The following is a 5354-nucleotide window of genomic DNA, read 5'->3' as shown; positions in this document are numbered from 1 at the left end:
CCCCTTCATCCTCGACTGGATCCGCCCCTCCCACTATCTGAAGCTAGCCGCAACCCCTTGCCCATGGCTAGGGTTGTGGCTGCGGTTCTGCATCCATCGATGGTGCATCTCAGGCGGCTCTTCTCCGTGCATATCTCCGGTGAGCGATGTCGAGCCACAAGGCATGCTGCGGGACCATGTTCTGGGTGTACCTGCTGTCATGCACGGGGTTGGTGATGTTCGCGGGGATCATGTCGGGGCTCACCCTCGGCCTCATGTCGCTCAACCTGGTGGACTCGGAGGTGCTGGCCAAGGCCGGCACGCCTCAGGACCGGCGCAACACCGCCAGGATCCTGCCCGTCGTCAAGAACCAGCACCTCCTCCTCTGCGCGATGCTCATCGGAAACTCCCTCGCCATGGAGGTGCTCTGTTTTTACACTCCGATTCAGTGCTCTATTTCCCCCCTTCTTCTTCTTGCTCCTGACCTACTGATTTGATGGTTCCATTGGTCCTGCAGATCATGCCGCAGGCCATCTGCACACGCTACGGGCTGAGCATGGGGGCCAAGGCGGTGCCCATAGTCTGGGTGCTCCTCGTCATCTTCTTCCTGGTCGCCTACCCCATCAGCAAGGTACGCCCAATTTCTTCTTCTGCTTGCAAGAATCCGGGAGCAACTACCAATTTTGAGTGCGCTCAGTCGAAATTGGGCTGAGAGTTCAGACATCCCAAATGGGCGCCTGTCTGCAACTGCAAGTGGGATGTCGATCATGCTTCCTCATTAACTAATTTTCCATGCTCATCTAGTCATCAGAACTACCCACATAGGTCAACATGCCCTGTTTATATGAATTGTTTTGTATCTAGTGACTAGTTGTCACACTGATTAAAATCTCCACGCAACGAGCAAGTAATTAGTGGCCTGAAGCAACGTTTATAATATTTGTATCCTACCATGCAAAGAAGTAATACTTGACTGCTTGCTAGCAAGATTTCAATCATAATCTGTGCATACTTGTTTATGATATTTGTGTGCCCATGTAAAACGTATGCGGTTCATCCTAGGCTAGATCCCAACCCGCGTTAGAGCTGCACACTATGATTTCCTCTTGCCAGTGAGATCTGTTCGTACTTCTTAGTAGTCGATGGGACGCTCAAGCTTCACTGCTCTATATTTTTTGTAACCCATGTTTCTGCTTGCAATCAGCATACAATTTTGCGTCAAATGGTTAAATGTTTCCACATTCTGTAGGATTAGTGTGTCCTGTTGCTTGTTGCTAGCTGTAGGATCTGACTTTTGGTTGTTGTTTTGGTGATGTAGGCCAAGGGAAATGACTACTGTTCCAGGGTCTCCGGTCTGGGAGCTCGTGAAGAAGAACAACTACTTCTTGATCTAGCAGTTCGGCAACAGCAACACCAAGGTGCAGTTCAGCAAGGAGCCCAACAACCTCTACAATGTCCACTCCTACAAGTTCTCGGGTCCGTAGCTCTTTGCACTATTTTTAACCCTTTTTTGCAAGTGTCTCTGCAAGGAGCTAACTTGCTGTGGGGCTAATGTGGTTTCAGGCTTGGCGAACAGCAAGACCGTGGTGCTCCAACCATCAGCGGGAGAGGACAAGGCTGTTATCCTATCCACGACCAAGACCAAGAAGCAAAACACCCCTGCTAAGCTCCAGCACAAGACTCTGATGCGCAAGGAGTTCCGCAAGATGGCCAAGTCTGTCAAGAACCAGGTATTAACTCCAGAGTTTTGGACTTGAATTGCCCTTATGCTTGGATTCTAAGCTACAACTGTAAGTCACGGCTTGTCTCTGCTTCCTCTTTGAGTTCAGAGTTGTGGCATGGCATGCTTGATTTTTTGGTGGACTTGTGTCCCTGATGATGCACCGTTGCTGCACTGCCAACTATCAGATGCACTAGTTGCTCCTGCTTGCTACTCCACTGCTGCCGCTCGTTGTTTTGCTACTGCTCCTACTAGTTAGTCACCGATGCTGCTCCTAAGCACTGCTCGTAGATGCTGCTACTTTCCGCTGTTGATTCCTCCTACAGCCGCTGCTAGTTGCTGCTAATAACCATGGCCAAGTGTGTGTGCAGAGCCTCACGACTGGATGTGCAACACTACTAGTTCAGTTAACCTTGATATAATTAAGTTGGTGGAAGAATTGAACTGATAATTATGTTTGGGTTTTCAGTTTTAAGGAAGGTAATTTTTCGGAAACCATCCTCAAATCTGTGCTCATTTTTACAGTTTGGTGCTACAGTTCTGGCCTTATCTAAAATATTTGGCATGAAATTAAATCTGGCTGCTTGTTTACATTCAAAGTCATTATATATCATGATGTAATCACTGATGACTATGTAAAGAAAATCACTGATGCTAAATTAATTTTTGTTCTATGTAACTTTGAAAAATATTGAATTCGTTGTGGTGCTAGGTATAAAGCTTGCTGGCTTCCCCTTCTTGCCAAGCACACCAAGGCCACTGTTGCAGATGAGCCTTTGGTTGTTCCGCTTGACTGCGAATGGATATGGCACTTCTGTTAGCTACAACAAAAAATCTTTGAATTTGGTACTGCATGATTTTTTTACTACTGCTTACACAGAGAGTATTTGCTACTACTAAAATAGCGATTTTGTATGCACCGCTACCTAATGAGTGCTATCTTTGTAATATTTTACATTGGCATGCATATGTTTGTTCGGTTTGAACTTTGCATGACATGATATAATTATTTATAGTGTTTTTCTCAACTTATTTTCATTGACACTTGATATATACTTAGCTTGTACTTGAAGTTGTGGGTTAATGTGGTGATTTTGTTATACTTGGATGCATTGGTACCCCCATAATCGAGCGCGTGATGCAATGGCAAGAAGATCATGCCTGTGCGCATCATCAAGCACACCACGGAGTTAATCGACCTCCTCACCGATGGTAACTCAATCTAGATCATCACTTTATACTCTCCTACCTTTTTGATGTTAGTATGCTTCTACTAACTATGGAATGTGACTTAAAATTCCTAGATGTGCATACTATAGACTGTTGACTGTAGTGTGGTACACTTCCTGTAGCATTGTAATGCCTTACCAAGTAGCAATTGCATGAAGACAGTCCACAACACAAAAACTATGTGTAATGGATCCATGACTTACAATCTGTATGCGAATACCATGTGTAATGACTGTTATTTTTTGCATCGTCTGAACTTTTGTTGCTGCTGTATTGTTTCTCACTCATGATTGATCTACTGCCAGGTGAAGGTTTTCAAATGTTGAAGGAGGAGGACAATAGGAATTTCTGTGATGGCTTGTTGTCTATTTTCTTTTCTTTGCTATAGAATAGTTTTGTTTGGCACTTACTGGTTCCTTGGACATAAAGATATGTAGTGCTAGAATGAATGCATGTAAAGATATTTTGGGCTCCTATAATATTCCATGTTGCTTTGAAAATGTATCGGAACTAGGCTAGGCCCAAGACAACTTGTAGTGTGATGTGTTGTAATGTCAATGGCATAATAAAAGAAGTTGGATTGGATCAATTATTTTGGCCCAGCCCAAGATATATTGAACAATTATTTTCAAGGGGAAAACTTGAGAGGCCCGGCAAAGAAATGGCCCAGAAAAAACAAGACCAAAAAAATCTGTCAAAAGGGATAGGCAAAGAAATTTAAAAGGCCAAATTACTGGGCCAGGCCCATGTAGCTAGCCAAAATTAACAGAAAAATATATTAAAAATGCTGAATTAATGGGCTCGGTCCATTTAAAGCACCGAAATGGACCAGACTGATTCTAAGTAACGACCTTTTCAATTGGTCGCAATTTTGCCACGTCAGATTGCCACGTCGGATCCGACGTGGCCTGGGCAGACAACCAATGACCAAAACAAAAGGTCATGGGTTCAACGACCTTTTTTTGGTCGTAAACGTCTACGACCTTATCCCGAAGAAGGTCGTTAATTTCACTTTATGACTGCCAGCTTTTGACCTTCTGTTTTTGGTCACAAAAACGTCACAAATGAAAAACAATGACCATTCAGTGACCAATAGTCAAGGCCATAAGTTGACATATTTCTTGTAGTGCCTTAAGCCTTGACATGCGAGAATTAGTTTGCCGGGGCGCCCATTGATCATGATTCTCATGGAGGAGGTGGCAAGCAGTCCACATATCCACGCTATCCACTTGTCCCCAAAACCAAATCTCCTTAAAACCTCAAAAACGAAAGGCCAACTGATGGAGTCGAAAGCTTTAGTAATATCCAGTTTAAGCAGTACCGTAGGGGATCTCAGAGCATGCAGTCTCCTTACAGTGCATTGGACAATCATAAAATTGTCATGGAGGGAACGACCCATAGCAAACGCGCTCTGATTCTGCCCAATTAGCTTCGGCAAGTCCTCCGCAAGCCTAGTGGCAAGAACTTGTCAAATATTTTGATTGGGCCACTAATAAGGCTCAACGGGCAGTAATCCTTGATATCCAGCGCCCCGGCCTTCTTTGGTAACAGAGAAACTAGGGCTTTGTTCACTGCCCCCATACCACGCACATCCTTCTTGTGAAAGTTCTCAAGTGCCCTCATGAAGTCAGACTTAATGACGTGCCAACATGTTATGAAGAATCTCCCGGTGAATCCGTCAGGCCCAGGAGCTTTGTCGAATGGCATGCCCTTGATGGCCTTGTGGACTTCCTCCTCCGTGAAAGGTGCTTCCAGGTGCGCCAAGTCCAGAGAAGGTAGGTCCAGAGCATCAAGATTTATCGTGGTTTCCCTGGCTCGTGTCGATCCGAACAGATCCTGAAAGTACTTATCGGCCACCTCCACTATTTCCTCCTTTCCCGTGTAGATAATCCCTTCGTGTTGTAGCTTGGTAATGGTGTTCTTCCTCTGCTTGTGTCTTGCATGACGCTGAAAAAATGCCATGTTAGCATCCCCCACTTTCAGGTGCAACAATCGAGAGCGCTGCCTCGCCATCGTTCGCTCCAATGAGCATAAACCCAACAGTTTCCACTTGAGAAGTTTCTGAAGCCCATGTTCCTAGTCCGACAGGGCCCTCGACTCCACCGCCATATCTAGGCGCGATATGACTTCCATGGCCATGAAATCTGAAGGCGGATGTTACCTATCCAACAATCACTCCAGCTTTGCAAGGCTTTAGCAGTGGCATGCAGCTTATTATCCAGTACCACAAATGCGTTACCCACAGAGGGGGTGGATTGCCAGGCCTCCTGAACTATGTAAAAGAAACCATCCGCTTTGGGCTAAAAGCATACAAACTTGAAGCACCGACCCACCTCAAATTCTGCATCAACATCCACCAGGAGAGGGCAGTGATCAGAGATCGCGGAGCCGAGCAACGTGAGGAGGATCCTACGGTATATATCCT

The 5354-nt window shown here is 45.5% G+C and overlaps 1 pseudogene; it reads left to right on the top strand.

Moving 5' to 3' along the window:
- The first annotated feature begins 1304 nt into the window (after positions 1 to 1304).
- Positions 1305 to 2121, top strand: LOC119338688 (annotated as a pseudogene).
- Positions 2122 to 5354: the final 3233 nt, after the last annotated feature.

The sequence above is a fragment of the Triticum dicoccoides genome, chromosome 7B (assembly GCF_002162155.2).
Source record: "Triticum dicoccoides isolate Atlit2015 ecotype Zavitan chromosome 7B, WEW_v2.0, whole genome shotgun sequence".
In the NCBI taxonomy this organism is placed as follows: Eukaryota; Viridiplantae; Streptophyta; class Magnoliopsida; order Poales; family Poaceae; genus Triticum; species Triticum dicoccoides.
Note: the sequence above shows the minus strand (reverse complement) of the source record. Positions and strands in the feature narration are given on the sequence as shown.